This window comes from Schistocerca piceifrons, chromosome X (genome assembly GCF_021461385.2).
Source record: "Schistocerca piceifrons isolate TAMUIC-IGC-003096 chromosome X, iqSchPice1.1, whole genome shotgun sequence".
NCBI lineage: Eukaryota > Metazoa > Arthropoda > Insecta > Orthoptera > Acrididae > Schistocerca > Schistocerca piceifrons.
Genome location: NC_060149.1, coordinates 834,832,337 through 834,848,593, shown reverse-complemented (window position 1 = coordinate 834,848,593; position 16,257 = coordinate 834,832,337). Strand labels below are relative to the sequence as shown.

General features: G+C 43.5%; 1 pseudogene; it reads left to right on the top strand.

The window, feature by feature from the left end:
- Positions 1-14,747: 14,747 nt before the first annotated feature.
- On the top strand, positions 14,748-14,865 carry LOC124723317 (annotated as a pseudogene).
- The last annotated feature ends 1,392 nt before the right edge of the window (positions 14,866-16,257 follow it).

The following is a 16,257-nucleotide window of genomic DNA, read 5'->3' as shown; positions in this document are numbered from 1 at the left end:
TCTGGAGGTGTATGGACCAAATGCAATAGCACTTAGCACTTACGACCGCAGTGAAACGATGCCAACAATTTGACCAATGCCAGGCGAGTATTATCCTGGTCGGGAAGGAATACCATCGACATGTCCAGGGGGTCGAGGAACTGATCGACAGGCTTTGAAGAGGGGATTCTCACGGCGGTCCTCTAATGGCTCCGTGACAAAGATGCGGATATCTGTCATCGAGGAACCGAATGATTGGTAGAATGTTCCGACATTGTTTACAGCCACTCAGTGACTAAGCTGAAAAGTAATATTACGTAACTGTGTTATTCTGCAGGGTAGTGCAGCATTCAATACAAGTTACTTGGTCTGTCATAATAATATGTAACTTACTTTTTGAAGGCTCCTCGTACACAGTTCTGCGACGCAGCTTAAGTTACATTTTGCACCGGCTTACTTAGTTTTAGAGTTAGCTATTGCTGTTACTTCAAAGTAACAGCATCCTTCCATCAACTTTTCATTAACCTATAAGGTCTTGATGTTATTCCAGCCTTCCCGAAGAGATTCTAGGAGCAACGGTGAACAATTACTTAGCTAAAACAGAGTAGGGGTTTGATAAAAAATGTTATACAAATAAATAATAATAATAATGATTATAAAATATTCAACATTCCACATAACACCTTCACTTTATGTTTTTTTCCTTCTTTTTTTTCCTTTCTAGAAATACTTACCCCCAGGCTATGCATAGCACAGTACTAACACCTTTTCCTCTTTCTGAGCTCATCATCTCACTCATTATGGAGGGCTGCTGACTCAGTTTTTCAGGATAGCAAATAGGAAGTTGCGGTACAGAAAATGCCTTAGAGATCACCAGTGTGTGTGTGTGTGTGTGTGTGTGTGTGTGTGTGAATGTGTGTGTAGTGAGTGAAGTGTTATGAAACAATGTGTGTACAGTGTGTGCAGTGACTCATAGTGAGATATGAGTGAACAATGTGGCATTACCTTATTTAATAAGTTATTTGAAAAAAAAGTATTGTATACCAGGAGCAAATCTAATGATCGTCTCTAACTAGAAGTCTGTAAATATATGTGTATACGAATTAGCTTATTTTAAATTGATCTAAATTTGTAAATACTTTGACGTGTCCTATATCGTTGCAAAAAGAGATCTACGGATGACTAAAGCTACTACTACTGCTACTACTACTACTACAACTGTCAACATTTTGAGCCGTGTGAACTCTGACCGGCCGGCCGAAGTGACCGTGCGGTTCTAGGCGCTGCAGTCTGGACCCGAGCGACCGCTACGGCCGCAGGTTCGAATCCTGCCTCGGGCGTGGATGTGTGTGATGTCCTTAGGTTAGTTAGGTTTAATTAGTTCTAAGTTCTAGGCGGCTGATGACCCCAGATGTTAAGTCGCATAATGCTCAGAGCCATTTGAACCATTTGAACTCTGACCGGTCATCTGTTTGCAGCGTGCTTACTCCGGTTACTGCAGCCAAATTTCGGGCGCTGAGTCTGCTGCTACGCACGTTACTGGCTTGGAGCCCAGTGCTCTCGACGCGCGAGGCTGTTTGGCCCAAGCCCAGCACGTGCTCAGAAATGTTGGCGACGATGAGTTCAGCGACCTGTCACGCTTCAGCCTAAAAAAGGATTTTTAAAAGCTGATTGTGACTATGTATGTCAGTTGTTTACATTTAGAGTATTTGTGCATAAGTATGGAGTATGAATCTTTCTTAGCCGCCGGCTTTTATCTTCTAGTACTCAACGAGACATTCACTCCTAGCAAACTTTCGTGCATTTATAAAAGGCATTTCTTATTACTGACTTCACTTTAAACTGAAGTTAAGTCGTAACTTGTTTTATGATAGGGTTCTGAGGCTAGCAAAAGGCAAATGTAACAGAACCAAAAATGGTTCATGTGGATCTGACACTATGGGACTTAACATCTGAGGTCATCAGCTCCCTAGATCATAGAACTACTTAAACCTAACTAACCTAAGGAGATCACACACATCCATGCCCGAGGCAGGATTCGAACCTGCGACCGTAACAGCAGCGCGGTTCCGGACTGAAACGCCTAGAACCGCTCGGCCACAGCGGCCGGTCCTTATTGTCTGAACTTACGCGGTTTGAGCACCTCATATAAAGATCAAGTAAGCCGGCCGGTGTGGCCGAGCGGTTCTAGGCGCTACAGTCTGGAACCGCGCGACCGCTACAGTCACAGGTTCGAATCCTGCCTCGGGCATGGATGTGTGTGATGTCCTTAGGTTAGTTAGGTTTAAGTAGTTCTAAGTTCTAGGGGACTGATGACCTTAGAAGTTAAGTCTTTTGTCAAGTAAGTCTGTTTCAGACGCTGACGTTAGTTTATACTCGCTAACATCACGGCCCTTGCAGCCCTTACGCTTGTGTCACCTGCATGTTGTACACGTTTTATATCTCTCCGTATTACTTCGTTGTACCGTGGACGGGTGGTGATATCTTCAGTACTAGCAATGCTTTCCTAAAAAGTGAACTGTTTGCTCGCAAAGTAAATTCATTTAACCTCTCTTGTCCATTTCTCAGACTAAGACTAACGTGAAGCTATATATAATACATCCCACAATCGAAATACCTGCTACAAGCAGTTCTTGCAACGCTATTTTCATATTTCGTGTAAAAAGTTTTAAATGTATACGACCTATAAATGATTCGAACTTGTGACTTCCTTTATTGCAGTCGAATGCGCTACTCGTTGCGCCACATAACGCCAGCCGAGCGTAATAATTCTGCTGAGTCCCTTCTAGGCAGGAAATCAGCCTCAAGTTTTGTCAAGAGTAATTTTGTTGTGCTCTGGGTCGGAGCTCATGAATGACAGTCGACAATCTAGTTTTAATACACGGACCCATTTGCAAAAGTTCTACGATTCCTCAGGTTTGACCGAGTTTAATGACGTTGCAGGGAGCAGCGGAAAGATGTCCGTCGTCGCCAATATCGCCCTCTAAATGGGTGGAGCATAAACGCGTCAACTTTCACAAGGCATCCAGAAAATTATTTTCTATTGTTACTTAAAGGCTGCAATTGCGTTTTCCATCACTGAATACCTCAACTATTAACAGTAAAAGAACGTAAAAAGCTCGTAACTCCGTCTAACGCTCCTATACCACAAGTATAGCTTCGTCTTATGTCTAGCCTGTGACGTCACCAGAGCATCAGCCAATAACAGAGCGTTCTCGATCACGTGACCAAATCTTGACATTTAATTATTTTTAAGCTTTAATTATATAAAAAGAACAGATATTTTGTGAGAGTATTGACTGTAAATGCTATTTAAATACCATTCAATCACGATAACAATAATCCGAACCATATTTTTTAACATAGGAAAATAGCCTATTGTAACTCCACACAACATGCTGGAAAGTATTTCTTTCACGGGTAACTTGACGGGTGCTCTTCTCCCACACGATCCGACATCACCTTCTCCAGTGCTACTATGCAAGTTAGTCTTTGTCAGCTATGTGGTGCGAATGAATCAGTTCCACGTTAATTTCTATTCACCGCGATAAATTCTTTCCATTTAGGAAAGAATTTTGTTGCTAAACTTCTCCCTGTACATTCCATCAACTTTCCGATCACTATAGCTTGCTGCACTATAAATTGAATAAATGTTTATAAGTTTCTGTAACGAGTAATGCTCTGTCTTCGATAACCAATCGTGGACTCAAAGAGCGGTATACTCCAGCGTAGCCACATCACAATCGACTGTGTTGCTCTTCAAGGTAGCGTCTCCAACCTGAATGCGACGGACAGTTGTTCCCTATGAAACCTAAGTGGCTTTCAGACGCGTGTCTCTCAATGTAAGACGTCGGATTATTAGGAGGTGCATATTTCTCTCTCTAAATGTTGAAACCATGAATAATTTAGACGGAGATGTGTGGCTGTTATACAGCCAATGAACTGGGTGTATGGATACTGTGCTCTCTTCTTTCAGTTCTATGCAGTTAAACAGAGCACCTTTGCTTTCAATCATAGTCACCTACCTGTAGCATTTAACTCTATGGATTTGCTCCGAAGTAGGAAAACTGATTTCAGGAAGACACAAAACTCTTCGAACCCGTCAACCTACGTCGGAGACACAATAATTACACGTTTTGTTTAGTGTAACTACGCTTACTGAAATCGGTACAGGAGATATCCATTTTACTTAAATCCTAATAACAAATTGAGGGGTTGCTGGACTCACATTATGGAGGAAAGTAGGTGCAGTCACCGTCAAGTCTTCAGGATTAAGTTTTCATGGTTTTCTCTATGTTAATAAGGCGACTGACAGGGTGGTTCCCTTGAAAAGGACATGGCAGCTTTCGACTTTATTCCTTATCCCTGTCCAGACTGACTCTGTGCTCTCCTAATGATCACGTCGTCGGCAGGACGTTAGCACTTAACTTTCCATTACAAGAACTGAGGAACTTCGGTATACATCAGATTCTAACAGTGAAATGGGATAGCGATTTGGCATCCTTACCTCGGTTGCATCACTTGGTGTACCTAACAGTGCTTGAAAATGCAAAGCTTGCTGACAAGTATGTCTGACGTCAGGTCTGTCGCTTGTTCAGTGGCACACTGTGTACGGCGATGCTGTTCATAAAACTGATGGTCAAATGTCAATAACAAATTATCCTACGATGCTAAATGTGTCTAGAGAATGTACCGAACGCACTGTTGCGTGACGTTGGGCTATGCATACGAAGTTACGAAAGTATCAGCAGTGTATATTGCAATCGACAGACTTTTCGCAGAATTAGTAGACCAGGCCTCACTATTAGGCCTATAAGTTCGGTCATTCCGTTAGAGGAATTTAGAACGAGTTACATGAACACTTGTCCACTGCTTACAATGCCACCTTGAAGCGAAAAAGACACAGTAATACCGGGTGAGTTGCAATGAACAGTATTAGTTGCAGTTCCAAACTTTTGGTATATTGCTAAGAGCCCATATTGGAATAGGGCTTAAGTATGGGTTTTCCGTGTCAACTGCTATTATTATTTCCTGAACTATATTAACGACATAGGAGACAATCTGAGTAGCCGTCTTAGGTTGTTTGCAGATGATTCCCGTCTTGTAAAGTCATCAGATGATCAAAACGACTTGCAAAATGATTTAGATAAGATATCTGTATGGTGCTAAAAGTGGCAATTGACACTGACTAAAGAAAAGTGTGAAGTTATCCACATGAGTACTAAAAGAAATCAGCTAAATTTCGATTACGCGATAAGTCACACAAATCTGAAGGCTGTAAATTCAATTAAATACTTAGGGATTACAATTACAAATAACCTAAATTGGAACGATCACATAGATAATATTGTGGGTAGAACAAACCAAAGACTGCGATTCAATGGCAGACCACTTAGAAGGTGCAACTGGTCTACCAGAGAGACTGCTTACACCACGCTTGTCCGCCCTATTCTGGAGTATTTGTGGTGTCATCGCCAGACACCACACTTGCTAGGTGGTAGCCTTTAAATCGGCCGCGGTCCGTTAGTATACGTCGGACCCGCGTGTCGCCACTGTCAGTGATTGCAGACCGAGCGCCGCCACACGGCAGGTCAAGAGAGACGTCCTAGGACTCGCCCCAGTTGTACAGCCGACATTGCTAGGAATGATTCGCTGACACATACGCTCTCATTTGCCGAGACGATAGTTAGCATAGCCTTAAAAAAAATGGTTCTCAGCACTATGGGACTTAACTTCTGAGGTCATCAGTCCCCTAGAACTTAGAACTACTTAAACCTAACTAACCTAGGGACATCACACAACACCCAGCCATCACGAGGCAGAGAAAATCCCTGACCCCCGCCGGGAATCGAACCCGGGAACCCGGGCGTGGGAAGCGAGAACGCTACCGCACGACCACGAGATGCGGGCAGCATAGCCTTCAGCTACGTCATTTGCTACGACCTAGCAAGGCGCCATTACCAGTTTATATTGTAATAATGTCTAAACAAGAGCGATGTTCTCCAATTGTGGATTAAAGTTAAGTATTCCAAGAACTACGTTCTTTTCTTTATAGGATAATTACTTTACCTTGTTCCAGACCTCACGCCAATCTACGTGAGCTTAAAAGCGTGCATTTCGGCCTCCTCTAGCAACACGGTGTTGGCTCTTCTGCCAACACTTCAGTATTGCTGTGTGGTGTGGGATCCGCATCAGGTGGGACTGACGGATGACATCGAAAAAGTGCAAAGAAGGGCAGCTCGTTTTGTATTATTGCGAAATAGGGGAGATAGTGTCACAGACATGATACGTGAATTGGAGTGGCAATCATTAAAACAAAAACGTTTTTCGTTGCGACGAGATCTCATGAAATTTCAATCACCAGTTTTCTCCTCCAATTACGAAAACATTCTGTTGCCTCCCACCGTCATAGGGAGAAATGATCATCACGATAAAATAAGAGAAATCAGGGCTCGCACAGAAAAATGTAAGTGCTCGTTTTTCCCGCGTGCCGTTCGAGAGTGGAACGGTAGAGAGACAGCTTGAAGGTGGTTCATTGAACCCCCTGCCAGGCACTTTATTGTGAATAGCAAAGTAATCACGTAGACATAAACAGAGAACATCGAGTACATATAAGAGCAGACCATTAATTACCGGGGTTCATCGAGATGTATACAGGACTAAATATTGTGTTACACAATCAACACTGATTTTAACAATACGTCACAAAGGTGCGGTAGTAATCGAGTAATATGCGCACAGCATGATCACGCCACAGATAATGTGCGTAGAACAAGAACAACGAGGTGTTATTCGTTTTACGTTATCACAGTGAGTGACACTGTCTCAGATCTATTGCAGAACGAAGTTTTTTTATTCATTTATTCGTATGGCTTACATGATCCTTTTACAGCCTTATTGAAGAACTTCATATATAAAAAGTTAAATATACACAAAAATATACGTAATATAAACAAGCGATCAAACAATCGAGGGAATATATATATATATATATATATATATATATATATATATATATACTATCTTGGTCTTTTAACCGCTCTACAGTTCTTCGTGTCACCAAATGCAGCTCGCCGAGTCGACCAGGAAATTTTCGTAGTACACACTCCTCAGTTAAGGTGCTGCATAGTTTGCACGGCATCACCCCAGGCACACGCCGGGGCATCTATAAGCCCCTCTAATACAAAGAGGCACCACATCTTCCACGCCCTGTACAGAATTAGGGGCATCCATAGTTTTCTGGGAAGACCAAATCCATTCACATGTTTGCTAGGGTCAGTTATAAGAAGAGAATTAGCCGGAGGAAACTTCTGCAAAACCTCTCTCCATTCTTGACAAACGTCATCTTGCTTTGGCCAGGGCGGTTTTCTAGATTTGAGTCTGCTGGCAGGTGTATTCTGCCGCTGATTATATAGAAATGAGTTCTGGTGAGTGAAACACTTTTGGAACTCTCCTATCACTGCTGCTTCTCGTGTTATTGATGGATGTGCAATATTACATAATAGAGGAATCCATGAAAGTGGTGCAGATTTAGTAGTGCCACCGATTAGTCTCATTGCTTGATACAATGTGACTTCAAGTACGTGTACATGTAAACCATTTTTCGCGCGGGTGCACAGTATTATACCGTGGAGTAAAATAATGCAAATGTAGCAGTGAAGCGTATCTGCATTTGCACCCCATCCTGACCTAACCAGTTGTCTGAAAATATCAATTCTGGCGTTCAATTTTTTGTTACATTTTCTAAATGGTTGTTAAATGTAAGAGCCCGGTCTAAAATAATCCTCAAGAATTTTGGGCATGGGTTATGTCCCAGGCGGACATTTTCGATTTGCGATTTGCGGAGATTAAATGTGGCGACAGTTTATCACGTGAAAGAAGAGGTTATGAATGAGTGGAAAGATTAGAAAAGGAATTACACGACATTAGCTACAATCAGTGGAGAGGAAGATCAGTACACGCGAACTTGCGACGCCTTTACTGGCTACACTGAGTAAACTACCTCGTTATGGCACGTTTGGTCACTGTAGTTACTTACGAGAGTTTCGTTTGGTTACTTCTGGTTTGCTGTCAATAACAATAAAAGCGAGGAACGTCACGGTTCCCTCTCATTTTAGAGAGTACCGTAACAAGGATTTCCACCCTTCGTCGTTGGTACTGCCCCCCTGGTCCCTGCCGTGCCTCAGTTAGGCCAGCCACTATTTACGTAAAGTGAACAGCGGTGGCTCACTAAAAACCAAATTCCAGCCTTCTCGTCTCATAATGTGGTGGATTCTTTCTTTCAGAACAACAATTCCCTCCAGCTGCCTGCCTGCCTTCAGAAGGACCGAGCGGTGTGGAGTAGTGATCGACACATTGGACTCGTATTCAGGAAAACAACGCTTCAAAACTTTCTCCGGTTATCCAGATTTAGGTTTTTTCGTGATTTCGCTCATTCGGTTAAACCAAGTGCCGGGGTGCTTCGTTTGAGAACGGCACTGCCCAATTCCTTTTCCATCCTTCCCTAATCCGAGCTTCTGCAGCGTCTCTAATTACGTCGTTGTCGACGGGATGGTACTCTAATCTTCCTTCTTCTTCCCTTCCTCCAGAACGACTTCGAGCATCCACGGGGATCCACTTTCACTTTTACACCCACCGTATCCGTAGCCATCGACCGACTACTTCACACTTGACGGAATGGAACGTCGTGTTATGTCAAGACATTCCACAATACATTTCAAACGGCGGCATCCACGCAGGCCGTCAGCGCACAGAACGGGACATCACCGTCAGGGTTTCTCGGGAAGAAAGTTTTGACGTTAACATTGGTGGCGGGACATGTGTCGTCGTTTGCTGACGTCGGAATTTAACCTATTTCCGCCACGCTCATTCATGTTGTAGTAGTGGATTTTCTGCTACTGTTTCTTCATTTTTTATTTTGTTTCATTTTGTGGCAAACTACAAATGTTCTATCATGACGTGGATATTTTTTCCATTGAGTGTTCTCCTACAAGCGAGGACAGATATCTGAGAGCAGAGAATGATTTAGATTTTACAATAAAAGAACAGAGATGACGCTTACACTGGTTATAAATAAGAGCATAAGTTGATGAAGCAGTTTCCTTTAAATAACATTTTAAGTGAAAAAGTCAGCTCTGTTGAAGAAGAAAACTACTGTTATTCATGACATTATTTTGTATGTAAGGAGAAAATAGATAAGGTAAACAGGCTGTTCTTGTTCAAAAAAAAAAAAATGGCTCTGAGCACTAAGGTCATCAATCCCCTAGAACTTAGAACTGCTTAAACCTAACTAATCTAAGGATATCACACACATCCATGCCCGAGGCAGGATTCGAAACTGCGACGTAGCGGTCGCGCGGTTCCAGACTGTAGCGCCTAGAACCACTCGGCCACCCTGACCGGCGTTCTTGTTCCCTTATAAATATTGTTTGATGTATTTGTTTGTATACAGGGTGATTTTTCCCACCGTGTACAAACTCTAGGAACTGATCGATGAGTGGATAGGGAACAAAAAAGGTCTAATGAACTTATATCCGGAAATGCATGGTTTCCAGGCTAGAGACCATTTATTCAATCATACTTTGTTACAGAGACTGAGGTCTAATAGGCGCTATACGGTGCAGCCACAGTTCCAGTATGCATGATTTCCTCCTAGAGGATGGCACTGTTCCTCATACGTCATGTCCTGGCGCCTTCTCCTACCATAGTAACTGGTAATGTTGTGTCCCATTCACTTCTCTTGCTGACTCACATTGTAGTGGACATGATACAGCGCTGTACAGGGTTCCGTATTCGAATCGAGAGCTTGCCGACGTGATGGTTGCTTACGGAAAGGCAGATGGCAACGGGCGGCGGGCAGCAAGGTTGTATCAGGAGACCTATCCCCCGCCGACAACAACCACAGCATTCAATGCCTGCAACAATGTTTTGCCGTTTGTCTGAGACAGGGGCGTTTCAGGAAGCAGAAAATCATGAAGAACGTACCTGAAATGTTCGGACACCAGCGTTGGAGGAAAATGTAATTTACACTGTGGAAGACGACCGTCGTGTCTGTACGTCAGCTGGCCCGCCAATACGGAGTAAGCCAGACGATCGCGTGGAACATTCTCCATGACAATTGTTACTACCCTTATCACTTACAGCGTGTGCAGGGGTTACTAGCGTCGGACTTTCCAAATAGGGAGCAGTTCTGTCACTAGTTTCTTCATCAGGCAACCACGATTCCTGGATTTGTGTCACACAGATGAGGCCACCTTTAGGCGCAGTGGTATCTTCATCTTTCATAACAGTCATCTGTGGGATAGTATGCAGAACCCCCATGGTATTGTGACAGCGAATCATCAACATTAATGCAGCCGGAATGTGAGGGCCGGGATAATTTGCGAGAGTATTTTGTGACCAGTCTTCCTTCCACGTAGCTTAACAGGCTGGAACTTTCGGCGTTTCTTGCGGGTGATTTTGCCTCCCCTATTGGAAGAAGAGCCAGTGATGATTCGATGGGTTATGTGGCTGCTACATGATGGTGCTGCAGCTCACTCAACCGTTAACGTCCAGACGCATCTCGGTCGTGTGTTCCCTGGTCGATGGATCGGACGAGGGAGTCCAGTTGCATAGCCTGGTCGTTCACCGAATCTCAACCCGTGCGATTTCTGGTTATGGGGCTATCTCAAAAGTATCGCATATGTAGAGCCATTCCATATGTGGAGACACTGAAGCAGCGTTTTCTTGCTGCCTTTGACACTGTTCGGATGCAGCCTGTCTGATGTGAACGTGTGATACAGAACATGCTACGGCGCGTACACGCTTGCGTTGAGGCACATGGAAACCATTTTCAACGTACACTGTAACTGTGGCTGTATGGTACAGCGCGTATTAGACTGCAGTCTCTGCAACAAAATATGACTGACTAATTGGTCTCTAGCATGGAAACCATTCATTTCCGGACATACGTTCATTGGCCCTTTTTTTCCGTATCCTCTCATCGATCAACCCCTAGACTTTGTACGCGATGGAAAAAAGCACCCTGCATATTTTCGCTAGCAAATAAATGTCGATATTTTGAAATGTTGTTTCACTTGTCAGCAAAACTGATCAATAAGATCCTTTATACAGTTTTTTTAACCATATATAAAATTTATCGTTGTTAGTTCCTCAATTCCGACATTATACTCCTACTTCTTGTATTGCGAATGAAATCTCGTAGCCTCACTTTCACGGTTCGTTACTGGGCCAAGCGAACTGACGTCGTGTTGCCGTTCCGTCTAGTGTGAGCCGTCCACCATTTGACGGCGACTCCTCGTCACGGTCCGTTCCGTTAAGCTGACATTGTGGAGTCGCTATTATTCCTAATAGTAACTACACGTGTAAATCCCTCAGGATGTGTCTGTCAGAGAGTGTTTTTCTGCCCCAGTGCTATGAAGTTATACGAAGTGGACGTGAATGGAATGCAGTCATGCTTAATAGAAAGACAATTAGAGCTACAGTACAGAGTATTACGATTCATTAACTTCATTCGAAGTTCCAGTTAGTAGTAGCCTGTGAATTCATGTCAGCAACACCCACTTGGCTGTGTGGCCATGGACGCTTACATTCCCTGAACTAAATCGGAAGCGCGATGCTGGCCAAGCCAACCCAGTGCCTTTGAGCACAATGCGCTCCCGTAACATTAGCGTAACCGCTCTGGTTCGAAGCAAAGCTCGCTTTCCTAAGTTACCAGTTTACTGTAAGAAAATGCTCAGTCCAGAAGACTGTCAAACGTTTACGCCTGACGCCCCTTGAGAGAGTAGGCTGTCCTGAAAACATAGGAGATTTCTGCTTTTAGCCACGTGAAAACGAAACAAGAACACGGGGTTTTTTCCCAACTGAAATGCAAGCTTCCCATTCGTTAGCAGCAACAAACTGTCCAGTGGAGAGCGATATAGATAAGTGGAGACGGAGAATAATTGTAACCCAGAGGACTGGAGATAGGGAGGAAAGTAAGGGTTAGAACTTGAAACGAACCCACCACTGGCTGGATGCAGCGAAGTGGGAGTCGAGATGACATTTTTGCCCCCTGGAAAACTAGTGATTAATCATAATAAACAAAAGTATAGGAAGGAGAAATTTATAAGAGTAATAACAGTTCTGATTCGCTCAGGTCCACTTCACCTAACTTGAGAGACAGTTCAGCCATAAAACCGAACCGAAAAGTTAAGGCTCATAACTTCAGAAAGGACGCTTTTGTTGCTGTCTTCGAGTAAGACTGTTGTTGCTGCACTCGTTGGAGAAGCGCCGCTCCGCGCCACCGGCCCTAGCTGTCTACCGCCGTGATCCAATGCAGCTCTCACACCAGGTGGCGTAAAACTTTAGAACTTGCAGCCATCTCATGTTTCGGCATATCAACAGGTGAGGCCGAACCAGCAGCAATCAGGACTTAAGGAATTTTACTAGAGGAGCAATACTCAATAAGCTACAATCCAGATTCAGGCTTGCATTTGCTAATGACTTAATTTCAGCTACAGTTTGTCCGATGTATTTTCAATTCTGAGTTGCGCATTGATTCAGTTAGTTGCTTCTCACTTTTTCCGCAGTCAATCACATGTACCCACTTAAATATATAGTAAAGCAGCGTTTCTGATTGATATACTTTGAAGTCAGATTGCACTTCGAGAATGTTTAACTTTTCAATGGTAGGTTGCATATCAGGAGCCATTAATACTAATTTAAGGTCACATTGCGTATCAGGTGCTCCGATCCTTATTCCAAGCACATTTTATTACCTTGATAGTAAGATTTTATTCAATTATGCTCTTGAATGCAAGTAATGAATAAATTATATTACATATTGTGGTATCGATAGCTACGATGCCAAGGCGTAGGTGCAAGTTCGTGGGTTGGCACTACACCGACACCAACGACAGCGCCCTCTAGCCGGCGCTGTGGAGCTCTACGAGCGCCGCTCCAGATTCAGCCTATTTGATTCCGAGGAGACGACCTAGCTACATTGTTTCTATTTCACAGTGTGCGAACCACTACTTGTACGCAAAGTTAAGTAAAGGTGATTTTAGTTCACTCTGCAGTGCCGAGAGTTCTACCTCACCCGCTCCTCCTAGCTTCCTACCTTCGTCCTGCCTTTCAGTTTTCAGGAGCAGACCCACGCGCCACCTTCCAGGCGGGATACGAAACATATCAATTTAAAATCATTCTCTGCATTCATTTACGAACAATCTCCCCTCCAACGTCTTGCGTGAAACGGCCTTTACTCGCATTTACTTGGCTTCCCCATTCCGATCATAGCTTGAGAACAGTTAGTTCTTTTCCTGACTTTCAATTTCACTATTTTACTAAAGTCAAACAACAGTAGACATAGAGCTTCCTGCACTGTCACCCTGTCTGCAAAGTGCAACGTCCTTAACAGCGTATTTGTGCTTGGAACGCCACCAACGCCGAGAAACAAATGACACTGCAGAAACTGTCAGAGTAACACAACACATATGCATTACAGGCAACATACCTGTTACTAACGATCTACTGCAATTGTCCAATTCGAAAATGTTCAAATCACAGAGAGGTATTACTGTTCATTTTAAAACTACTGCATGCCCGCAGCTATTGTACTGAACTGCTATCAGAAGGTAAGTCAATGGTTGAACTGTCTGAAATGCATGGTGGACACTATCTCAAACAACACCTTAATTGGTTGACAGAAGATAGTGAGTACACTTCCACAATACTGGCCCTATTTTGAAATTACACATAATTCTCGCTTATTTATGATTTATTGACTTGTAGCACTCGTAGAAATTCTTCCAGTGTGCTTCCTGTAAAGTTATTCTATAAAATCGTCGGGGGCACTAGGAAGCGTTGGCCGTCAATTACAACTGAACTTCAGTATTTTGAATGGTTGTATATCCTCCCAAAAAGGGCACAAAATTACTTCCTAGAGCAATTACAGAATTTAGAACATTTTCAAGCTACGTAAGGCCTGATTGTCTTTCCAAGGGACCCAACTCTTCAGTTGCTCAAAAATGTTCAAATGTGTGTGAAATCTTATGGGACTTAAATGCTAAGGTCATCAGTCCCTAAACTTACATACTACTTCACCTAAATTACCCTAAGGACAAACACACACACATCCATGCCCGAGGGAGGACTCGAACCTCCGCCGGGGCCAGCAGCACAGTCCATGACTGCAGCGCCTGAGACCGTTCGGCTAATCCCGCGCGGCTCTTCAGTTGCTCGTTCAGTTGATATAATCGTATGCTGCCAGCCACTTCTCAAGACTGTTCATTAAATAGCACTTTCCACCTTGTCAACATTACCAATCTCTGTAACTGATTTACGGACACACAGGAACTCACTTGCTGTCGTACAGCGAATTCCAGCTAGATTTATCGTTACTCGGGTCCATGAAAGTTAATGATGTGCAACTAACACCATATAAATGCACTCCTCATACACCATACACCAGTATATCATGAAAGTCATATTCGCAATGACTTCTTCATTTTACACTATCTGATAAGTTATCATTAACTTGGCAACCACTCCTTTCGTAGCACCTACACAGACAAAATTATGCTTTCTGTGATAACAGTGGCTGTGTAACAGCACAGGCTTTCTCCAGATACATGACAGCGTCGCCTGGCGACCCATAAGTGTTTCCTTCTTGCCTGCCTCCCGTCCACGCTCTGCTCTGCTTCTGACGACGTGGAAGTAACCCATTGGTTCCTTAGCCTTAGTCTGCTTCGCGACTCTTTTAATTTATTTTAAGCTTGTTTTTGGTGTGTGGCAACGGCCTTGCCACAGTGGATACACCGGTTCCCGTGAGACCACCGACGTTATGCGCTGCTGGGCGCGGCCAGCACTTGGATGGGTGACCATCCAGGCCCCCATGCGCTGTTGCCATTTTTCGGGGTGCACTCAGCCTCGTGATGCCAATTGAGGAGCTACTCGACCGAATAGTGGCGGCTCCGGTCACAGAAAACCATCATAACGACCGGGAGAGCGGTGTGCTGACCACACGCCCCTCCTATCCGCATCCTCAGTGAAGGTGATACGGCGGTCGGATGGTCCCGATGGGCTACTTGTGGCCTGAAGACGGAGTGCTTTTTTTCGTTTTTGGTCTAGGGCGTACTTCGTTCCAACTTTTCTTTATCTAAAACATATTACTACATCCTTTCCAGTTAGATTTAGGATACACGGAATAAAATGATTTTATGATCACATTTAAATTTGAAATTACAGTATTTTGGCGGAGAATTATTCGGCCAATTTATTTCGGCCATGTCCTCAGCAGCACACATTTCCTTGACCTTATATGGACATGGAAAAGTTGAAATTTCGGGCAACAGGTGCCACAGGGTTCACCACATTGTTCTTGTCTTCGATTATAGTGAGCCATAGTAACATTGCAAACTGGGGCAGTGAAACAGCAGATTAACCAGTGAAATTGTGCTCATCGTTATAACTAAAATTGCAGCGAATTCGACGTAAGTTACGGCTCTTGACACAGTATCATCCGTGATGAACTTGTCAACAGAAAACCATTATCAGCTTCGTACACAGAAGACAATAACGCAGGAGCATGATTACAATAGTGAAGGGAATGATTTTCTCAATCAGATGGTGACCGGAGTCTGTTTATGGGTGGACAATTACTAAGAAGAGAGAAAGACTCATCGCACAGAAAAATGTAAGTGCTCGTTTTTCCCGCGCGCCGTTCGAGAGTGGAACGGTAGAGAGACAGCTTGAAGGTGGTTAATCGAACCCTCTGCCAGGCACTTTATTGTGAATAGCAAACTAATCACGTAGATTTAGATGTTGATGAGAAAGTGGAAATACTCATTGTCTCCATTCGTGAAAGATCTGGAAACGGAAGGACCAACTGGGAAGTCATCCTGACAATCTCTTTTGATATCAAGGATCACCTCTAAAAGAAGGACCAAACTGTGTTTATTGCTCACTGCAATAACGCATTTGGCAAGGCAAGTCGGTAAGCCAGTTGAAGGTTACCATATCAGTAACATGTCAGGTTCTTCTCTCACAAGGGCTACTGCAGCTCCATGACAACTCATATTCTCATATGGCTTCCCATACAAAGAATGTATGATCTTATTCACAGCTGTTATTTTCTCAGCAGCTGTAGAATATATTTCAGACTAAAATTCTGAATGAAAGAATACAATACATGATCTGATGTGGCATGTGAAACATCTGAGAGGTGGCACGCCACTCTCTGACTTTAACAACATTGTCAGCCAGATTAATACCCATATTTTAGGTCATGATATCGGTGTT